At 46.8% G+C, this 24,370-nt stretch overlaps 1 pseudogene; it reads left to right on the top strand.

Annotated features, from left to right (window-relative positions):
- The first annotated feature begins 7,242 nt into the window (after positions 1–7,242).
- The window catches only part of LOC123090406 (probable apyrase 3), a 54,705-nt pseudogene continuing 37,577 nt past the window's right edge, over positions 7,243–24,370 (top strand).

The following is a 24,370-nucleotide window of genomic DNA, read 5'->3' on the forward strand; positions in this document are numbered from 1 at the left end:
AATTAGAGGGATAACCGGGTCATTAATCCGATTCAGGCGGATACGATCCGCAGATCAGGGTTTCGCCCGGCGGGGCCGCTGGAATCCGGGGACGCGGAGCGCTAACAGAATCAGCAAACCAGTGCGTCTGCCTGGCAGAACATTTGATCTGAGCCATAGATCTGGGTGGTAGATTATTGGTGTAATGCGGACAGTAGGATTTGCTTAAGTGTAAGTTGATTTGATCTAAGGGGCATGGTTATCTCGTGTACAGTTTGTTATGTGGCTTTGGGAGAATTCATGTTTGCTCTTTTAATAGTAGTGTAGATGTAAGTTGATTTGATCTAAGGGGCATGGTTATCTCGTGTACAGTTTGTTATGTGGCTTTGAGAGAATTCATGTTTGCTCTTTTAATAGTAGTGTAGATGTAGATTAATAGTAGTATAGATATAGAAACATCAACGAAGAATTCTATTTAATTATGGAGCAACAAAGATTGCACGAGATCAGGTAACACATTGGATAAAAAGAACAATTGAAATTGGCCGGTTCCCTCACAAAATGTGATGCATGACATTGGAAGCCCAGGGTTCCGTGCAGATAGGGCAGGTGGGTGCCGGCAGTGGTACGGTGTCTCCCGTTCCTTCAACCCAGCTGTCAAAACACTAAGATACTACGTCGGCGTTCATGCTGGATAGAATGGAGAAGACATCGAGAGAGCACGAAGTCCAACATGTGCAAGTAGAGATCGTTGAGGGAGATTGCTTTTGCTCGAGAGGTGGTCGATGTCACGAGAGGATTGTAGCTGTAATCGAGGCCGCTAAGCAGGTAGATGATGATGACCTTATCGTCCAGCTGCTTGCAGGTGGCGGCGAGGGCATAAGTGAGGCCCTTCACCTTGGTGAAATAGTTCACCATGGACATATCACGCTTCTGCATGGTCGGGACTTGGCGGTGGAGTTGTATCATGTCATGTGTGCCTGAGAGCGGGCCGCGAAGGTCTGCTCCAGCGCGCTCCAAACTGCCACCGAAGTTAGCAGGAACAACACCTGCAGCAGGGTGTTGCTGGAGAGCATGGAGAGGAGGAAGCCCACGCAGCGCTAGTCCCACGTGACCCAAGCAAGGTACTCAGGATTTGGAACCGGCGAAGCTCCTTCAACGCCAGCGATCACCTTGTCAGGCGCTGGTTCGGACTGTGATTTGGGAAAATGAATGGCTATCGCACCTTGGGTGCTGCCGCTGTATTGCACTTGCTTATATAGGTACATGTACAGAGAGCGCATGAGAGCGCGGGGACGTGCATGGAGATCGTGTGATCATGCATGACGTGCGAGAGAGAGTGGGAGAGAGTGGGCTAACTACAGACTACTAACACCCCGCCGCAGTTGGAGCGTCCGGTGGACGGACGCATAAACTGGACCGGAATTCTTCGAACGCCGCCGTAGGTAACCCCTTGGTGAGCACGTCCGCGAACTGCTGGGTCGTAGGGACATGCAACACGCGCAGCTGCCCGAGAGCCACCTTCTCACGGACGAAATGTATGTCGAGCTCGATGTGTTTCGTCCGGTGATGATGGACGGGATTGGCCGCCATGTACACAGAGGAGATGTTGTCGCAGAAGACCACGGTGGCGCGAGGGAGTGTGATGGAGAGCTCGCCGAGGAGTTGTCGAAGCCAGCAGCTTTCAGCAACCGCATTGGCGACTGCGCGGTACTCAGCCTCCGCGCTGGACCGGGACACCGTGACCTGTCGTTTGGACGACCAGGAGACGAGAGAATCGCCGAGGAAGACGGCGTAGCCGGACGTCGAACGGCGCGTGTCGGGGCAGCCCGCCCAGTCCGCGTCGGAGTAGGCGACGAGGTCCAGCGTGGGTGAGCGGCGTAGATGGAGACCATGTGTCGAGGTGCCGCGGAGGTATCGCAGGACACGCTTGGCCAACGCGAGGTGGGATGTGCGCGGGTCGTGCATGACAAGGCAGCACTGCTGGACTGCATAAGCGATGTCGGGGCGTGTCATGGTCATGTACTGGAGCGCGCCGACGATGCTTCTGTACTCGGAGGCGTCAGAGACGGGAGCGCCGTCGTTGGCCGACAGTTTGGAGCGCGAGTCCACAGGCGTCGTCGCCGGCTTGCACGTCTGCATGTTGGCTTGTTCAAGGAGCTCCTCCGCGTACTTGGTCTGAGAGAGGAAGAAGCCGTCCGCGGTGCGAGTGACGGCGATGCCGAGGAAGTAGTGTAGTGGGCCGAGATCTTTCATGGAGAACTCGGCGAACAGGAGCTGTTGGAGGTGGCGAAGTAGTGTGGTCGACGACGCAGCGAGGACGATGTCGTCCACGTACAGCAGGAGGTAGGCGGTCCCGGCGCTGGTGGAGAAGATGAAGAGCGACGGGTCCGCCCGAGAGCTGCGGAAGCCGATGTTGCAGACGAACGTGGCGAACCGCGCGAACCAGGCGCGCGGGGCTTGTTTTAGTCCGTATAGCGACTTGTCGAGGAGGCACACATGATCAGGGTAGTCGGCGTCGATGAAGCCTGCAGGCTGTTGGCAGTACACCTGCTCAGTGAGACGGCCGTGGAGGAAGGCATTGTTCACGTCCATCTGGTGGACAGGCCACTGGCGCGAGGCGGCGATCGTGAGGACGACCCGGATCGTGGCGGCCTTGACAACGGGCGAGAAGGTTTCGTCGAAGTCCACGCCGGGACGTTGAGAGAAACCTCGAAGCACCCAGCGGGCCTTGTAGCGCTCCAGGCTGCCGTCGGAGTTGAGTTTGTGGCGGAACAACCATTTGCCGGTGACGATGTTGGCGTTCCGAGGGCGCGGCACGAGTGTCCACGTCCGGTTCTCCATGAGCGCCCTGTATTCCACCTGCATTGCAGCAAGCCAACATGGATCCCGCAAAGCCGTACGCACACTTTTTGGGATGGGTGAGATTGGCGTGGTAGTGGAGATGGAGAGGTTTTGCTCATATTTAGGGTTTGGGAAGAACTTGCCAGCTTGGCCGCGTGTGCGCATGGGGTGGGTGGGGGCGGGTGGTGGAGGACGTCATGGAGGGGAGGCAACAACCTGGTGTGCGGGGCTCGCTTGCTGGGGGGGCGAGACGATCGTGGGGGAGCTGATCTCGCCGGTAGGCGACGGTGCAGACCTCGCAGGAGAGGAATCGGTGGTCACATCAGTGTTTTGGGTGGAAGGGGAGGCGGGAGGCGTTTGGTCTGCCATGGCAGCTGGTGTAGATGTGGTAATACGAGGAGTTGGGCGGAGGTGTGGCTGTGGGGGAATGGGTGGTAGGTCGTCAGCGAGATCGTCGATGGGAGCTGTGGCCTGTTTGTCGTTGCGAAAGGGGAAGGTTTGCTTGTCGAAGATGACATGCCGTGAGATAATGACACGGCCCGTGGTGCGGTTTAAACAACGGTATCCTTTGTGGTCAGTAGAATACCCGAGAAAAACACACTGCGCAGACCTGGGCGCTAGTTTGTGAGGGGCTGTTGCGGCGAGGTTGGGAAAGCATGAGCAGCCGAAGATGCGCAACTCTGCATAGCTAGGGTGCACGCCGTGGAGGAGGAGGAAGGGGGTCTGATCGTGGCGAGGACGACAGGGCCTGCGGTTCAGCAGAAAGGTAGCTGTTTGGAGAGCCTCAACCCAATACGGAAGAGGCATATGGGCATGGATGAGAAGTGAGCGCGAGATGTCGTTCAGTGTGCGGAGCACACGTTCGGCGCGCCCGTTCTGGGGTGAAGTGTAGGGGCAGGACATGCGCAAGGTGATGCCGAGGGACGCGAAGAACTGCCTCGAGGCATTGTTGTCAAATTCTCTACCGTTGTCAGATTGGATAGATAGGATGGGGAGGTGAAAGTGATTCTGCACAAAGGCAGAGAACGTGTGCAGTGTAGGCAAAACCTCGGATTTGTGACGTAGTGGGAATGTCCAAGTAAAATGGCTATAATCATCAAGCAACACAAGGTAGTACTGATAACCTGAAATGCTAGCGAGCGGAGATGTCCATACATCACAGTGAACAAGCTGAAATGGAAAGTACGATACATGTTCGGATGAGCTAAAGGGTAGACGAACACTTTTGCCTAACTGACACGACGAACAAAAACTGGAAGATGCGCTGGTGTGGGCGAGCGAGGACGACCGGAGCGTGCGTTCCAGAGCTTCGTCGCCGAGGTGACCAAGGCGTTGATGCCACAGATTGCGAGAGGCCGCAGCGGTGAGGGCATGATGAGTGCGTGTGGGGGGCGACGGAGATAGCGGGAAGAGCTCGTCGTCGCCGGAGTTACATCGGAGGATCACCCTCCTCGTTCTTCGATCCTTGACAGAAAAGCCAAAGTCATCAAACTCCACATTTACAGGGTTATCACATGCAAGCTTTTTGACGGAAATGAGGTTTTTGACGAGGTGCGGGGAGACGAGTACGTTGTTGAGGGGGAGAGATGATGTGTTGGTCGGAATGCCGGTGTGGCCAGTGTGTGTGGCAGGGAGCGAGGAGCCATCGCCTACTACAATGTTAGTGAAATGACAGGGGCGTGAGGAGGAGAGCATACCGGAAGAGGACGCCATGTGCGAGGTGGCACCACTGTCGAGGTACCAGGTGGAGCTCGGCGTCGTGGGCTGCTGCTGCTGCTGCAGGTTCATGGCGTTGAGAGCGTGCACAAGCGCGCTCTGGTCCCATGCCGGCGTGTTGGAGCTGGGGCCGCCAACGGGAGGTGCCTCGTAGAGAGGATGGGGCGGCACGACGCCGGGCTGCCAGACAGTGGGCGGCCCGTAGGGGTACGGGGGAGGTGCGCCAGCGTGGTGAGTGGCCACCCCGGCGAATGGTGATGGCGCGCCGGGGCGTGGGCCGAGGATGCCGGCGCCGGGGGCATGTGGGCGCCACGGCATAGGCCATGCATGCACCATGCCCGTCCACGGGGCCGGCGCAGGAGCGGGTGGACGGGGCGCGGCCACCCCGCCGGTGTGCGACGAGCTCCCCCCGCCGTTGTGCCAGGTCTGTCCGCCACCACCACCAGAAGCCTTGCCCTTGCCCTTGTTGCGCCCGCCCCCGCGGGAGTTGCGGTCACCGCCGCCGTTGTTGGAGTTGGCAGGCGTGCGGCTGACGTGGAGTGTTGTTTCGGTGGAGCGCTCGTCGGATTGCCGGCTCTCCTCGATCAAGAGAAAAGCGCGACAACGGAGGAACGAGGGAAATGGAGTCTGCATGGTGAGGATGGGCACAGCATAGCGATAGCATGGATGAAGACCATGGAGCATGTTCAGAACCTGATCGCGGTCGCCGACCGGTGCGCCGAGGTCGGCAAGGCGATCGGCACACTCCTTGAGCCGGGCGAAGTAGGCGATGATCGAGGAAGAGCCCTGCTCGATCCGGCGAAACTCTGTGGAGAGAAGCACCTGCTGGTGCTCGCGATTCTCTAGGAATAGCGAGCAGATGGACGCCCAGACGTCGGCGGCGGTGGCGCCGCGCTGATGGATGAGGCCGAAGATCTCTGCGTTGACGCGGTTGTAGAGCCAACTGACGACGTGCGCATCATCTTGGAGCCAGACGGGATCAGCTGGGCGAGGTGGTCCGGCAAGGTGGTCGGTGACGGCGTACTTCTGAAACATCACCTCAAACAGAGTGCGCCACTGGGAGAAGTTTGGTGGGTTGAGGGAGAGAACTAGGGGCACATGCTGGTTGATGAAAACGCCGGAGAGAGGTGAGAAAGTGGGAGCCGCCGAGGACGAGGCGGTGAAGTCCGGGAGGAGGAGAGGACCGGTGCGAGCGAAGGCGGAGGGCGTGAGCAGCGACTGCGTCTGCTGAGGGCGGGCCGGCGTCGCCGGTGAGCCAGTGCCGGGGCCGCCAGGGTTGGGAGGTGGAGGGGGTGGAGGGGGTGGGGGTGGAGGGGGTTGAGGTGCAGCCATGGCGAGGTGGGGAGAGGGAGGAGTGCAGCGGAAGGGAGGGTCACAGACGGGGAAGGTAACCGGCGTCTGATACCATGTGATTTGGGAAAATGAATGGCTATCGCACCTTGGGTGCTGCCGCTGTATTGCACTTGCTTATATAGGTACATGTACAGAGAGCGCATGAGAGCGCGGGCGACGTGCATGGAGATCGTGTGATCATGCATGACGTGCGAGAGAGAGTGGGAGAGAGTGGGCTAACTACAGACTACTAACACGGACCCACCAGTGATGGACATCCAATGGGCGCCACCAAGTGCCGGTAGGATTTGAGCCTTCCAGAGAAGATGAGTGTCTTGGGAGAGCTTGACGGTGACAAGGTCGGTGAGAGATGGCGATTTTTTTTAGAAAAGGAGGACGACCCCCGGCCTCTGCATCTGGACGATGCATACGGCCACTTTATTAATTATTGACACAAGACCGTATGGAGTCATACAACAATAAGTCTAAAGCCACCAAACTAAGCAACAACTGTCGCTATCCCTATCTAGTTGATGTAGGGGCGCTGAAAGTCTGGGCCTCATACCAAACAGACCACGCAGCCAAACCTAACCATCTAAATACTTGAGGTCCCACCCAGGACGCCTGCCGGGTATGGGCACCCACCAGTCCGGCGTGCTTCTCAACCAGGACCCCTGCCGGGTATGAGGGCGCCGCAGCCACCTGCCACGAACCCATCTTCAGAGCTGTACCGCTGCATCAACCTTGGCCGGTCCAACTGCCGCCGACGCCACCATGATGCCAGGCAGCGTCACCCTCCTGCGCGAGTCCATCTCCGCTCATCAGGCGCCGAGTCTCCACTGCGCCACGCCGCCGAGATCCGTCGTCATCAATGGAGCAGATGAAACACCGCTCCTCCTCTTGTCCACTCCAACCAGCACTCGCTCCAAAACGATGCCCCCAGGAGGGAGAATGGTACCGATAGCACCGTCATCGTCCGATCCGGTAAACCCAGATCTAGGGTTTCCCCCGGAACTTCCCGATCAGGTTGATGAGACCTGCAACGACGATGCCTCCAGAAGGAAACGACGTCTGAGACGCCGCCATCATCCGCCAAGACCGCAGTCTGGCGCGATTTTCACCGGAAGCCACGTCTTCCCGATCTCGTGGCTGGCTGGAACCGAGCAGAACCTCGCCACGAAGACGTATGTTGCCGTCGGTACTCCAGCGGAGATCCGGCATCTCCTCACCGGTCCCTCCACGCGCCGCCGGTCGGCGAAAAGCCTCCCCGCGACGGATCCAAACGGGGCGTTGGATCCGCAGTAGCCATCGTCACCATCACGAGTAGGACAGCCCACCTCGCCGGATGGGGCGCTGCCACCACCGCCGTCCATGCAGGGCCGCCGCTCCGCCGACGATGGTGCTCGGACCCCCGCCGCACAGCCCGGAATCTCCGTCCTAGCCGCCGCCGTTGGATCGCTTGAGAAGGGCCGCCCCCGCCGCCTTAGATGGGATCCGCCGCCTCCCCCGCCCAGAACCATTGGCACCGGGCCCGCCGCCACCGCGGCCCACGCCGGCGGCAGCGGCGGCAGGAAGGGGTGGAGGGAGAGGTGCTGGCGGCGCTAGGGTTGGGGCCCCTCGCGTCGCCCGGGGGGAGGCGACGCGAGGGGTGCGAGAAGGACACGAGAACAGGTGAGAGATGGCGATGGTGAAGTGAACGCCATGACACCTAAGAGCAGAGTTGTGATGGCGCCGGAGCTAGTGGCGGCTGCTGTGGTGGAAGAAGTTTGGCTAGAGGGACATCTTGATGGGAAGAGGATGGTCTAATACCATGTCAAATAGAAGAAACGGGCAGTTCAGTACAGATCGATCGTAACAGGATCACAACAAGTTACAACAGAACCGAGTCTATCTCTAGTTAGGATCTACGCTCCTAATCAACTATACAGTGTACAAGTTTAGCTAAACTAGGTGATTTTCCTACGCATTAAAGATGAATTTTTTATAAACTTTGTATGAATGAAATGTTCTAAATCAAAAGCAATTTTTTTGAAAAAAAAATTATGTGTGAACAAAGAGTATGCATGTACACTGGATCACTTGTAATGGGACTATTGGATTGGGGTATGCACATGCTACAAAATAGTTTTAGTAGAGGATAACATGGCACATTTGATGATGTGAAAAGCTGCATGTTGAGAGAACTGGAGTTAGCGGGGATCAACTATTTAGATATTATAGACAATATATGTTTGGTTGTTTAGCAGTGAGTAGCAACGGCGCCCAACAGTAAAAAATCTGTGGTCAGCTATTCCGAACTGAAATGGTAAATAAAAAATAATAAAAACTTGAACACGATTTTAGAAGGTAACAGGTTCATTTGACGGTCGAAAAAAAGGTCCATCCCAAGATTTTATCCTCGCCCTGGATATTTCATATAACCTTCCCTTTTCCACAACATGTGTCTTGTCACGTATATGTATTTATATGAATATAATACTGCTAGGTGAAAATACAAGTGCAGCAGAAGTTGGTGGTCTCTGCATCCGCATTTTGACTGGAGCTTACCAGGGGAAGGATATTGTGTTCTGCAAGAATAATTTGGGTGCGGAGATTGTTGAATTTAGTAGCACCACTGGTAGAAAAAGGGACATTCGTCCCGGTTCGTGAGGGCCATTTGTCCCGGTTCCCGAACCAGGACTAAAAGGTCAGTACTAAAGTCCTGTACCATTAGTCCCGGTTCGCGCAGGAACCGAGACAGATGGGGCTCTACGTGGCCGCTGCCGCTTGCCCAGGCAGGGGGACCTTTTGTCTCGGTTGGTGCCACCAACCGGGACCAAAAGACGTCCACGCGTCAGCAGTTCAGAGGCTGGGTTTTTTGTTGTTTTTTTCTGGGAGGGGGGGAGGGAGGGTTGGTTTTTTTTGGGAGTTTTGTAGGGTAAATTTAGGGGTTTCATATATTGTGTTAGCTAGCTATAATAGAGAGAAGTGTCCTCTCTTATCTCCGTGCTTGGTCAACGCTACGTACTATACGTATAGAGATGACTTGACACACTAGCTAGCTAGTAAGCAAATGAAGGAAACCATTAAGTACAGAAGATTGTAATGAACATATACAGAGAGAAGTGATCGACCTCTCCTTCTCCGAGAGATTGGTCGAACAACCAGTTTGCGTATATCTTACCGACGCTACTGGCTACATATATATATATACAATGTATAAGATCTCTTACAATACTCTAACATATGAACTCAACTTTCACATGCATGGTATTCTTCGACTTTATTGATGACGTGGTCAACAAAGAATCCAGCCAATTCATCTTCAATTGCTCGCATGCGATTTTGTGGTAGGAGTTCATCCCGCATCTGCCACATTTAATTTGAATAAGGGGGTCAATATATATATATATATATATATATATATATATATATATATATATGTATATATATGTAGTGTTACTATTCATCACCCAGTGTGCAGAATAAGTTATTCTTCACCCGAGGTAATCTTACAATCGCTTCCTAAATAAATTATGTTTGAAATTCAAATAGTTACATTCTTATTGATTCACTACGTCAAATTTGGCTTAAGAAAATAAAAATGTAGGTCATAAAACAAGAAAATTTGTAGTTTATGTATATTTTACACTATGTTTTTACGTTTGTAAATTTACATAACATAAAATATTTTTTACTGCGACTATATGTTTTCTTATAGTCTCTTTTTACATCAGAAATAAGAAAAAATTTACGGAACGTAAAATTACGGTGCATTGATGATAAAATAGAGGGGGCTGAAGAATAACTATTCATCACCCAGGGTGACGAATAGTCAATCCCTATATATATATATATATATATATATATATATATATATATATATATATAGGACAAATGTTTCCTACAAGCAGTGGTAGTTACCACCACTTGCGTTTTGTATGTTGTATATAGTATCCGTCGAAATCGAGAGTATGTACGTGTAGTATGTAGTATATAACAATGATAAGGTAGTATATATACTAATTTTTAGGTAGTATGTACCATTTTTTGAGTATGCTCTTTTTTACGTACAAATATGTACGTATTTCATAAATATAACAAAAACTACGGGCTCATATGCAATTTGTTCACCGGAGTGCGCTTCGCTTTCACCGGATCTATCTTCTCCTCCGGAGGTGGATGTTTCTTAGCTCTTTGCATTTCGAAGTAGTCCTTCACTTGGGCTTGACAGATCTCCATGTTTTCCTTTTCGGTCATCTCATATGGTAACTTCTCTGGAGTCTTGAGAGATGGATCGAATCTGTATCGCCTCCCGCCTCTGGTTGTACTGCTAGATGCCAGAGCAGGCCGAGCGGCTGTAGCTGTCTTCTTACATTGCTTACGAGGCGGAGGAGAAGGACTACGACGCACCGAAGAAGCCGGAGCGGCGGCAGGTCTCTTCCGCCCTTGCTGACGAGGCGGAGAAGGAGGAGGCTGGCTGGTCGGACGCGTCGGCGCAGGCGGAGAAGGAGGCGGAGTGCCGCCACGCACTGGAGAAGGAGGCGGAGTGCCCTGATCACTCGCCGGAGGAGCGGGCGGAGTGCCCTGACTCGCCAGAGGAGAAGGAGGAGGCAGAGGCGTCCAGTTCGGAAGGTTGATGAGCTCCTTCCACCATAGGCTTGGAGTCTTCATAGCAGAACCCAACTGAATCTCCCCTTCACCGATAGGGTGGTCAAGCATGAGCTCCTCAAATCCCTCCGTTATTTCATCCACCATCACCCTAGCATATCCTTCTGGAATTGGACGACAGTGAAAAGTTGTGTCGGGTTCAGGAGGTCGAACAGAGCCGACGGTCGCCTTGACTTTGTAGTTCTGCCATTGCGTCATAAGGTGGCAATGTTGAGACTCCGTGATAGCATCCACGGGGTAGCTCGCAGGAGCCGTGAAGACAGGCTCCAGCTGAAGCAGCTCGGTGGAAGCCATGCTGCTTCTCCGCTGAGATGGCGGGGTAGCTTCGGTGTAGCTTCGGCAAGTCGCTTGCTCCGAACTGCTTCTCGTTCCTCTAGCTTCCGTACCCTTGCATGCAGCTCATGCAGTTCGCTCTGCTCCACTTTCCTCTTCCTCTCTTGGCATTTGTAACTGCCTACGTCCAAAAACCCAGCCTTTCACGAAATGGAGCCTGGCGTGCCTCGTGTCCATCCAGGGTGCTCAGGATTCCCGAGGGCCCTTGTGAGCTCGTCGTTCTCTCTGTCGGGAACGAACTTCCCTTCCCGCACTTCGTTTATTGCTGTCCAAAGCTTCGTGACGGGTGTTGCAAGTTGCTCGTCCGTCCAGCAGCACTTCCCTGTTTCAGGGTCCAATGTTCCACCAGCCCCGAAGAACCAAGTCCTACAACGGTCTGGCCAGTGCAATGTATCTGGTTCGACCCCTTTAGCAATCAGGTCCTGCTCAACCTTATCCCACAACGGTCGGGCTTTGAGGTAGCTGATATGTCCATTTTGCATCATGCTTTGAGGTAGCTATTATTACACATTATATCTCAATACTTATGGCTATTCTCTCTTATTTTACAAGGTTTACCATGAAGAGGAGGAATGCCGGCAGCTAGAATTCTGGCTGGAAAAGGAGCAACATTGGAAACCTATTCTGCACAACCCCAAAAGTCCTGAAACAACACAAAACAACCTTTTGGAATTAATAAGAATTTCTGAGTGAAAGAAATACACCAAGGGGCCCACACCCTATCCAAGAGACAGGGGGGCGCCCCCCCTATAGGGCGCCCCCCTATCTCCTGGGCCCCTGGTGGGCCTCCGGTGTCCATCTTCTGCTACATCATCGCTTTTACCCTGGAAAAAATTGTGGGCAAGCTTACGGGACAAAACTCCGCCGCCACGAGGCGGAACCTTGGCGGAACCAATCTAGGGTTCTAGCAGAGCTATTCTGCCGGGGGCACTTCCCTCCGGGAGGGGGAAATCATCACCAACGTCATCACCAACGATCCTCTCATCGGGAGGGCGTCAATCTCCATCAACATCTTCACCAGCACCATCTCCTCTCAAACCCTAGTTCATCTCTTGTATCCAATCTTGTATCCAAAACGACAAATTGGTACCTGTGGGTTGCTAGTAGTGTTGATTACTCCTTGTAGTTGATACTTATTGGTTTACTTGGTGGAAGATCATATGTTCAGATCCTTAATGCATATTATTACACCTTTGATTATGAACATGAATATGCTTTGTGAGTAGTTACGTTTGTTCCTGAGGACATGGGTGAAGTCTTGCTATTAGTAGTCATGTGAATTTGGTATTCGTTCGATATTTTGATGAGATGTATGTTGTCTTCTCCTCTAGTGGTGTCATGTGAACGTCGACTACATGAAACTTCACCATTATTGGGCCTAGAGGAGGGCATAGGGAAGTAATAAGTAGACGATGGGTTGCTAGAGTGACAGAAGCTTAAACGCTAGTTTATGCGTTGCTTCGTTAGGGGCTGATTTGGATCCACATGTTTCATGCTATGGTTAGGTTTACCTTAATACTATTATTGTAGTTGCGGATGCTTGCAATAGGGGTTAATCATAAGTGGGATGCTTGTCCAAGTAAGGACAGTACCCAAGCACCGGTCCACCCACATATCAAATTATCAAAGTACCGAACGCGAATCATATGAGCGTGATGAAAACTAGCTTGACGATAATTCCCATGTGTCCTCGGGAGCTCCTTTATCATTATTAGAAATTGTCCAGGCTTATCCTTTGCTACAAAAAGGATTGGGCCACCTTGCTGCACTTTATTTACTTTGTTTACTTGTTACTCGTTACTATTTATCTTATCACAAAACTATCTATCACCTACAATTTCAGTGCTTGCAGAAAACCTTACTGAAAACCGCTTATCATTTCCTTCTGCTCCTCGTTGGGTTCGACACTCTTACTTATCGAAAGGACTACGATAGATCCCCTACACTTGTGGGTCATCAAGACTCTTTTCTGGCGCCGTTGCCGGGGAGTGTAGCGCTTTTGGTGAGTGGAACTTGGTAAGGAAAAATTTATATAGTGTGCTGAAATTTTCTGTTACTTGTCACTATGGAAACTAATCATTTGAGGGGCTTTATTTGGGGCATCTTCGCCCCAACCAGAAGAGCAAAGAGTTGCTCCTCAACCTACTGAACTTTATGAAAATATTTATTTTGAGATCCCTTCGGGTATGATAGAGAAACTGATAGCTAATCCATTTGCAGGAGATGGAACATTGCATCCTGATTTACACCTTATCTTTGTTTATGAAGTTTGTGGATTATTTAAGCTTGCAGGTATTCCCGATGATGTTGTCAAAAGGAAGGTCTTCCCTTTATCTTTGAAGGGAGATGCATTGACATGGTATAGGCTATGTGATGATACGAGATCTTGGAATTATAAGCGATTGAAGTTGGAATTTCACCAGAAGTTCTATCCTATGCATCTTGTTCATCGTGATCGTAATTACATATATAATTTCTGGCCTCGCGAAGGAGAAAGCATCGCTCAAGCTTGGGGGAGGCTTAAGTCAATGTTATATTCATGCCCCAATCATGAGCTCTCTCGGGAAATGATTATTCAAGAACTTTTATGCTTGGCTTTCTCTTGATAATCGCAACCTGCTCGATACTTTCTATGATAGTTCTTATATGCTGAAGACTATTGATTTCAAATGGGACTTATTGGAAAGAATTAAATGCAACTCTGAAGATTGGGGTTCCGATGATGGTAAGGACTCAGGTATGACACCTAAGTTCGATTGTGTTAAATCTTTTACTGATACCGATGTTTTTCGTGGATTTAGCGCTAAGTATGGACTTGAATCTGAGATAGTAGCTTCTTTCTGTGAATCATTTGCTACTCACGTTGATCTCCCTAAAGAGAAGTGGTTTAAATATAATCCTCTTGTTGAAGTTAAAGTAGTTGCACCTATTACATTTGAAGAAAAGACTATCACTTATAGTGATCCTATTGTTCCTACTACTTATGTTGAAAAACCACCTTTTCCTGTTAGGATAAAGGATCATGCTAAAACTTCGACTGTTGTTCGTAAGAGTAATACTAGGACTTATACACCTCCTGAGAAAATTAATATTGAACCTAGTATTGCTATAGTTAAAGATCTCTTGGATGATGATTTAGATGGGCATATTATTTATTTCTGTGGTAAGACTGCTAATATTGCTAGGCCAGATACTAAGACACGTAGACCTGTCGTAGGCATGCCTGTTATTACTGTTAAAATAGGAGAACATTGTTATCATGGCTTATGTGATATGGGTGCTAGTGCTAGCGCTATACCTTATGATTTATATAAAGAAATTATGCTCGACATTGCACCTGTTGAATTAGAAGACATTGATGTTACTATTAAGCTTGCTAATAGGGATACCATTAAACCTGTTGGGATTGTTAGAGATGTTGAAGTTTTGTGTGGGAAGGTTAAATACCCTGCTGATTTTCTTGTTCTTGGTTCTCCACAAGATGCCTTTTGTCCCATTATATTTGGTAGACCCTTCTTGAACACTGTTAAAGCTACGATTCATTGCAAAAAGGATGTTGTTACGATTGGCTTAGATGATATGACTCATGAGTTTAATTTTGCTAAATTTCGTAGACAACCCCGTGATAAAGAATTATCTAGTAAAGATGAAATAATTGGTCTTGCTTCTATTGCCGTTCCTCCTACTGATCCGTTAGAACAATATTTGCTAGACCATGAAAATGATATGTTTATGAAAGAAAGAAGGGAAATAGATGAATTATTCCTTAAACAGGAACCTATTTTGAAACATAACCTTCCTGTTGAAATTCTTGGGGATCTCCCACCACCCAAGGGTGATCCCGTGTTTGAACTCAAACCTCTACTTGATAATCTTAAGTATCCTTATCTCGATGAAAAGAAAATATATCCTGTTATTATTATTGCTAACCTTTCAGAGAAAGAAGAAGAAATATTATTAAAAACTCTGAAGAAGCACCGAGCAGCTATTGGATATACTCTGGATGATCTTAAGGGCGTTAGTCCCATGTTATGTCAACTCAAAATTACATTGGAGGACGATGCCAAACCAGTTAGAGATCCTCAAAGACGATTAAATCCCAAGATGAAGGAAGTGGTAAGAAAGGAGATATTAAAGCTCCTTGAGGCGGGTATTATTTATCCCGTTGCTGATAGTGAATGGGTAAGCCATGTCCATTGCATTCCTAAAAGGGAGGTATTACCATTGTTCCTAATGATAAAGATGAATTGATCCCGCAAAGAATTATTACAGGTTATAGGATGGTAATTGATTTTCGTAAGTTAAATAAAGCTACTAAGAAAGATCATTACTCGTTACCTTTTATTGATCAATTGCTAGAAAGACCATCCAAACACACACATTTCTGCTTTCTAGATGGTTATTCTGGTTTCTCTCAAATACCTGTCTCGGCGGGAGATCAAGCAAAAACTACTTTTACTTGCCCTTTTGGTACTTTCGCTTATAGACGTATGCCTTTTGGGTTATGTAATGCACCTGCTACCTTTCAAAGATGTATGGTGGCTATATTCTCTAATTTTTGTGAAAAGATTTGTGAGGTATTCATGGATGACTTCTCTGTCTATGGATCCTCTTTTGATGATTGTTTGAGCAATCTTGATCGAGTTTTGCAGAGATGCGAAGACACTAGTCTCGTCCTGAATTGGGACAAGTGTCACTTTATGGTTAATGAAGGCATTGTCTGGGGGCATAAGATTTCCGAGAGAGGTATTGAAGTTGATAAAGCTAAAGTTGATGCTATTGAAAAGATGCCATGTCCCAAGGACATAAATGGTATAAGAAGTTTTCTTGGTCATGACGGTTTTTATAGGAGGTTCATTAAAGACTTCTCTAAGATCTCTAGGCATCTGACTAATTTATTGCAAAAAGATATTCCTTTTGTCTTTGATGATGATTGTGTAGAAGCATTTGAAATACTTAAGAAAGCTTTGATCACTGCACCTATTGTTCAGCCACCTGATTGGAATCTACCTTTTGAAATTATGTGTGACGCTAGTGATTATGCTGTAGGGGCTGTTCTAGGGCAAAGAGTCGATAAGAAATTGAATGTTATCCAGTATGCTAGTAAGACTCTTGATACAGCCCAAAGAAATTATGCTACCACTGAAAAAGAATTCTTAGCAGTTGTGTTTGCATGCGATAAGTTTAGACCTTATATTGTTGATTCTAAAGTTACTATTCACACTGATCATGCTGCTATTAAATATCTTATGGAAAAGAAAGATGCTAAGCCTAGACTCATTAGATGGGTTCTCCTTCTCCAAGAGTTTGATTTGCACATTATTGATAGAAAGGGAGCTGAGAACCCCGTTACAGATAACTTGTCTAGGTTAGAGAATGTTCTTGATGACCCACTGCCTATTAATGATAGATTTCCTGATGAATAATTAGCGGTCGTTAATGCTCCTCGTACTGCTCCTTGGTATGCTGATTATGCTAATTATATTGTTGCTAAATTTATACCACCTAGCTTCACATACCAGCAAAAGAAAAAGTTCTTTTATGATTTAAGACATTACTTTTGGGATGACCGACAACTTTATAAAGAAGTAGATGGTGTTATTAGACGTTGTGTACCTGAGCATGAACAGGAACAGATCCTACGCAAGTGTCACTCTGAATCATATGGAGGACACCACGCTGGAGATAGAACTGCACATAAGGTACTACAATCTGGTTTTTATTGGCCTACTCTCTTCAAAGGTGCTCGTAAATTTGTCTTATCTTGTGATGAATGTCAAAGAATTGGTAATATTAGTAGACGTCAAGAAATGCCTATGAATTATTCTCTTGTTATTCAACCGTTTGATGTTTGGGGCTTTGATTATATGGGACCTTTTCCTGCCTCTAATGGTTATACACATATTTTAGTTGCTATTGATTATGTTACTAAGTGGGTAGAAGCTATTCCAACTAGTAGTGCTGATCATAACACTTCTATTAAAATGCTTAAAGAAGTTATTTTTCTGAGGTTTGGAGTCCCTAGATATCTTATGACTGATGGTGGTTCACATTTTATTCATGGTGCTTTCCGCAAGATGCTTGCTAAGTATGATGTCAATCATAGAATTGCATCTCCTTATCATCCGCAGTCTAGTGGTCAAGTAGAGTTGAGCAATAGAGAGCTCAAATTAATTTTGCAAAAGACTGTTAATAGATCTAGAAAGAATTGGTCCAAAAAACTTGATGATGCATTATGGGCCTATAGAACTGCATACAAAAATCCTATGGGTATGTCTCCATATAAGATGGTTTATGGAAAAGCGTGTCATTTACCTCTTGAACTTGAACATAAAGCATATTGGGCTATTAAAGAGCTCAATTATGACTTCAAACTTGCTGGTGAGAAGAGGTTGCTTGATATTGGCTCACTTGATGAATGGAGAACCCAAGCTTATGAGAATGCCAAGCTATTCAAAGAAAAAGTCAAGCGCTGGCATGATAAAAGGATACAAAAGCGTGAATTTAACGTAGGTGATTATGTGTTATTGTTCAACTCCCATTTAAGATTTTTTGCAGGAAAGCTTCTCTCTAAATGGGAAGGCCCCTACGTTATCAAGGAGGTCTATCGTTCTAGTGCGATAAAGATCAACAACTTCGAAGGCACAAGTCCGAGGGTGGTAAACGGTCAAAGAATTAAACATTATATTTCAGGTAATCCTATTAATGTTGAAACTAATATTATTGAAACCGTAACCCCGGAGGAATACATAAGGGACACTTTCCAGAATGTTCCAGACTCCGAAAAGGAATAGATATGTGGTACGATAAGTAAACCGACTCCAAAACAACTCCAATGGCAATTTTTATCAGTTTTGGATTATTTAAGAATTTTAGGAAGAAAGAAGTAGTCCAAAAGGGACACGAGGCTCCCATGAGAGTGGAGGGCATGCCCCCCCTTACTGGGCGTGCCCCCCTGTCTCGTGGGCACCTCGTGTGCCTCCCAGACTCCGTTTTCTTACATATTACGTATTTTGGTCGATAAAAATTCATTATATATACTCCCAGAGGTTTTGACCACCGTATCACGCAAATATCCTCTGTTTTCATTTCGAGTTGTTCCCGCCACAGGTTAAGCGACATGTCATCTCAGGATTCGGAGGGAGAAAGCTATGTGGCTAATTACCTTGCAAACCCTAAGGTCTACGGGGACTTGGACCATAGTAGCTGGACCACGGAAGAAGAAGAAGACTATGAGCCAAAGAGGAAGGATGAAACAAGCTCTAACGAGGATGAAGTTCCACTACCTCAACCGGGAGATATGCACGTGGAGTATAAAAAGTCGAGTCTACCTGATAGAGAGAAGAAGCCAAAGATCGAGTTTATCCCTTTTTGTCTCTTGTAGGAAAACAAGCAAGAACTATGCAAAAGAGTATTAAGTCTTGAGCGGGAGATTGAAGACCTAAAAGAGCAAAACATTGTACTCAAGCACATATTGAGGAAGAAGTCACTTACATCATCACCACCTCCATCACCTCCGAGGACAAAATCACATGGGTATGGGCACTCCCCCTTGGCAACTGCCAAGCTTGGGGGAGGTGCCCCGATATCGTATCACCATCACACTCCTATCTTTACTATTTTATTTAGTTCGATCCTTTTAGTAGTATCTTGATCTAGTAGATTGAAGTTTTGATATCAAGTAGTTTTGAATTTTGCTTAGTGCTCTCTTTTTGTAATCGAGTCGGTGAGTTATCTATAATAAAGATTAGTGTTGAGTCAAGGGCTTTTGCTTTGTTGCTATGATCTTGAGAAAAATAAAAAGAATAGAAGAGTTCATATTGATCTTATGGATAGTAATAACTTCACACATAGAAAGTATGAAGCATAAAGGTTGTTGAGAGTTGATAAATGTAGTTTTGGTCATCGTTGCAATTAATAGGAAGTAATAAGGGAAGAGAGGTTCACACATAAATACACTATCTTGGACATCTTTTATGATTGTGAGCACTCATTAAGTATGACATGCTAAAAGAGTTGACGATGGACAAGGAAGAAAACGTAATGGTTTATGTTTTCTCACATCTCAGTTAAAGTATGTTGTCATTGACCTTCCGAACATGTTGAGCTTGCCTTTCCCCCTCATGCTAGCCAAATTCCTAACACCAAGTAGAGATACTACTTGTGCTTCCAAATACCCTTAAACCCAGTTTTGCCATGAGAGTCCACCATATCTACCTATGGATTGAGTAAGATCCTTCAAGTAAGTTGTCATCGGTGCAAGCAATAAAAATTGCTCCCTAAATATGCATGACTTATTAGTGCGGAGAAAATAAGCTTTATACGATCTTGTTATGGAAGCAATAAAAGCGACGGACTGCATAATAAAGGTCCATATACAAGTGACATATAAAGTGACGTTCTTTCGTACTAAGATTTTGTGTATCCAACCTTAAAAGCGCATGACAACCTCTGCTTCCCTCTGCGAAGGGCCTATCTTTTACTTCATGTTCTTACTTTATGCTTTTATTTTGTGCTTGAGTCAAGGTGATCTTCACCTTTCCATTTTTCATTTTATCCTTTGGCAAGCTCCTCGTGTTTGAAAGATCGTGATATACATATCCAATTGGATGTTCGTTAGCATGGGCTATTATTGTTGACATCACCTAAAGGTGAATACATTGGGAGGCAACACAATAAGCCCCTATCTTTCTCAGTGTCCGTCTGAAACTCCATAACCACAAGTATTGCGTGAGTGTTAGCAATTGTAGAAGACTATACGATAGTTGTGTATGTGAACTTGCTGAAAAGCTCTATTGTTGACTCTTTCTGATGTTATGATAAATTGCGATTGCTGCAATGACTGAGATTATAGTTTGTTAGTTCTTAATGAAGTTTGTGAACCATACTTGATATTGTGAATTGATTGTTACTTGAGCATAAGAAATCATATAATGGAATTTATACATGTTGTTGTTATAAGAATGATCATGATGCCCTCATGTCCGTATTTTATTTTTATCGACACCTCTATCTCTAAACATGTGGACATATTTTTCAATATCGGCTTCCGCTTGAGGACAAGCGAGGTCTAATCTTGGGGGAGTTGATACGTCCATTTTGTATCATGCTTTTATATCAATATTTATTACATTATGGGCTGTTATTACACATTATATCTCAATACTTATGGCTATTCTCTCTTATTTTACAAGGTTTACCATGAAGAGGAGGAATGCCGGCAGCTGGAATTCTGGCTGGAAAAGGAGCAAACATTGGAAACCTATTCTGCACAACCCCAAAAGTCCTGAAACTCCACGAAACAACTTTTTGGAATTAATAAGAATTTCTGAGCAAAAGAAATACACCAGGGGCCCACACCCTGTCTAGGAGACAGGGGGGTGCCCCCCCATAGGGCGCGCCCCCTATCTCCCTGGGCCCCCTGGTGGGCCTCCGGTGTCCATCTTCTGCTATATCATCGCTTTTACCCTGGAAAAAATCGTGGGTAAGCTTAAGGGACGAAACTCCGCTGCCACGAGGCAGAACCTTGGTAGAACCAATCTAGGGCTCTGGCAGAGCTGTTCTGCCGGGGACACTTCCCTCCGGGAGGGGGAAATCATCACCAACGATCCTCTCATCGGGAGGGGGTCAATCTCCATCAGCATCTTCACTGATGTCTACTACACAACCTTCTTCTTGTAGATGTTGTTGGGCCTGCAAGTGCACAGGTTTGTAGGACAGTAGCAAATTTCACTCAAGTGGATGACCTAAGGTTTATCAATCCGTAGGAGGCGTAGGATGAAGATGGTCTCTCTCAAACAACACTGCAACCAAATAACAAAGAGTCTCTTGTGTCCCCAACACACCCAATACAATGTTAAATTGTATAGGTGCACTAGTTCGGCAAAGAGATGGTGATACAAGTGCAATATGGAAGGTAGATAAAGGTATTTCTAATCTGAAATTATAAAAACAGCAAGGTAGCAAGCGATAAAAGTGAGCGTAAACAGTATTGCAATGATAGGAAACAAGGCCTAGGGTTCATACTTTCACTAGTGCAAGTTCTCTCAACAATAATAACATAGATAGATCATATAACAATCCCTAAACATGCAACAAAGAGTCACTCCAAAGACACTAATAGCAGAGAACGAACGAAGAGATTATGGTAGGGTACGAAACCACCTCAAAGTTATTCTTTCGGATCAATCTATTCAGGAGTTCGTACTAGAATAACACCTTAAGACACAAATCAACCAAAACCCTAATGTCACCTAGATACTCCATTGTCACCTCAAGTATCCGTGGGCATGATTATACAATAAGCATCACACAATCTCAGATTCATCTATTCAACCAACACAAAGTACTTCAAAGAGTGCCCCAAAGTTTCTACCAGAGAGTCAAGAATGTGTGCCAACCCCTATGCATAGGTTCATGGGCGGAACCCGCAAGTTGGTCACCAAAACATACATCAAGAGGCACATGATATCCCATTGTCACCGCAGATAAGCACGGCAAGACATACATCAAGTGTTCTCATAAAAGACTCAATCCTTCAAAGGGGAAAAATCAATTCATCACAAGAGAGTAGAGGGGAAGAAACGTCATAAGATCCAACTACAATAGTAAAGCTCGGGATACATCAAGATCGTGCCATAGAGGGAACACGAGAGAGAACACGAGAGAGAGAGAGAGAGAGAGAGAGAGAGAGAGAGATCAAACACATAGCTACTGGTACATACCCTCAGCCCCGAGGGTGAACTACTCCCTCCTCGTCATGGAGAGTGCCAGGATGATGAAGATGGCCACCGGTGATGGATCCCCCCTCCGGCAGGGTGCCGGGAAGGGCTCCCGAGAGGTTTTTGGTGGCTACAGAGGCTTGTGGCGGCGGAACTCCCGATCTATCTTCATATTCGATAGTTTTAGGGTATGTAGGATTATATAGGTGAAAGAAGTCGGTCGGGGGGTGCTCGAGGGGTCCACGAGACAGGGGGCGCGCCTAGTAGGGGGGGGGGGCGGCCTCCTATCTCGTGGCCTCCTCGAGGATCTTCGGACGTGGACTCCAAGTCTCCAGGATCATATTCCTCCAAAAAATCACGCTCCCGAAGGTTTCATTCCGTTTGGACTCTGTTTGATATTCCTTTTCTTCGAAATACTGAAACAGGCAATAAAACAACAATATGCGCTGGGCCTCCGGTTAATAGGTTAGTCCCAAAAGTAATATAAAAGTGTATAATAAAGCCCATAATCATTCAAAATAGATAGTAATATAGCATGAATGCTTCATAAATTATAGATACGTTGGAGACGTATCATTCACCAGCACCATCTCCTCTCAAACCCTAGTTCATCTCTTGTATCCAATCTTGTATCCAAAACCACAAATTGGTACCTGTGGGTTGCTAGTAGTGTTGATTACTCCTTGTAGTTGATACTTATTGGTTTACTTGGTGGAAGATCATATGTTCAGATCCTTAATGCATATTATTACACCTCTGATTATGAACATGAATATGCTTTGTGAGTAGTTACGTTTGTTCCTGAGGACATGGGTGAAGTCTTGCTATTAGTAGTCATGTGAATTTGGTATTCGTTCAATATTTTGATGAGATGTATGTTGTCTTCTCCTCTAGTGGTGTCACGTGAACGTCGACTACATGACACTTCACCATTATTGGGCCTAGAGGAGGGCATAGGGAAGTAATAAGTAGATGATGGGTTGCTAGAGTGACAGAATCTTAAACCCTAGTTTATGCGTTGCTTCGTTAGGGGCTGATTTGGATCCACATGTTTCATGCTATGGTTAGGTTTACCCTAATACTTTTGTTGTAGTTGCGGATGCTTGCAATAGGGGTTAATCATAAGTGGGATGCTTGTCCAAGTAAGGGCAGTACCCAAGCACCGGTTCACCCACATATTAAATTATCAAAGTACCGAACGCGAATCATATGAGCGTGATGAAAACTAGCTTGACGATAATTCCCATGTGTCCTCGGGAGCTCCTTTATCATTATCAGAAATTGTCCAGGCTTATCCTTTGCTACATAAAGGATTGGGCCACCTTGCTGCACTTTATTTACTTTGTTTACTTGTTACTCGTTACTATTTATCTTATCACAAAACTATCTATCACCTACAATTTCAGTGCTTGCAGAAAACCTTACTGAAAACCGCTTATCATTTCCTTCTGCTCCTCGTTGGGTTCGACACTCTTACTTATCGAAAGGACTATGATAGATCCCCTACACTTGTGGGTCATCAGTAGACACCTGACGCCGTGCGACGGTCATGCTGCTTCTTTGCAGCATTGATCTTGTTAATCGCTGACAACTTCTTACTCCTCTCCGATGTCTTGTGGGCCTCAAATGCGGGCCAGTGATCTTTTATCTTCTCAAATTGGCCGGTGAATTCTAGAGTCTTGTCTTGGTCGACATACGTTGATTTCAACTCATTCTTCCACCTCCTGAATAGACCTGCCATCTTCTTGAGATCACATGACTTGATCAATGGCTCTATAACTGGATTCTCTGGATCCTCCTCTTCCGGTAGGGTGAAATTTACCTTCAGCGCTTTCCAAAGATCATCTTTATGTCTACCTTCAACAAAAGAAACTTGAAGCTCTTCCTTCTTAGGCTCACTCCATAGCTCAATGCTGATCGGGATCATGTCCCTAACAAGAACCTCGCACTGAGCATAAAATGCTTCCTTGGTCCGGACGGGTTTAACCGGTTGGCCATCGCGCGCGATTTCTGTGATCGTGAACCTTTCATCCGGGCGCAACTTTTTCTTCGGGCCTCGTTTCTTTACTGAAGTATTGCTTGATCCAGAGGGCTATAAAAGAAGAAAGAAGAGTTAATATAAGTACATACCAAAACAATTAATACATCAATTAGCTAGTCAGCACATGCTTAATTTATATGTATATATATATACCTCGTCGGACTTTGCAACAGCTGATCCCGACTCCGTTCGACCACTGGAGCCATCATCACGGTCGCCGGAGCCACCATCACGATCATGAGTTTCCTTCTCCATTGTTTTATCACCGTAGCCTGCTTCCTCTCCTTCCATACCTTCTTCGAGGTCGTTGAGAAACGACATGACATCACATCCGTCGCGGATTATGTCCCCCAATATCTCTTCCTGTTCGATGCCTCTTTGATGATTGATAACCCACAAGTGTAGGGGATCGCAACAGCTTTTGAGGGTAGAGTATTCAACCCAAATTTATTGATTTGACACAAGGGGAGCCAAAGAATATTCTTGAGTAATAGCAGTTGAGTTGTCAATTCAACCACACCTAGATAACTTAGTATCTGCAGCAAAGTATTTAGTAGCAAAGTAATATGATAGTAATGGTAATGATAGCAAAAGTAATATTTTTGGGTTTTGTAGTGATTGTAAGAATAGCAACAGAAAAGTAAATAAGCGAAGCACAATATATGAAAAGCTCGTAGGCAATGGATCAGTGATGGATAATTATGTCAGATGCGATTCCTCATGTAATAGCTATAACATAGGGTGACACAGAACT

Source organism: Triticum aestivum, chromosome 4B (assembly GCF_018294505.1).
Source record: "Triticum aestivum cultivar Chinese Spring chromosome 4B, IWGSC CS RefSeq v2.1, whole genome shotgun sequence".
NCBI classification, from domain to species: Eukaryota; Viridiplantae; Streptophyta; class Magnoliopsida; order Poales; family Poaceae; genus Triticum; species Triticum aestivum.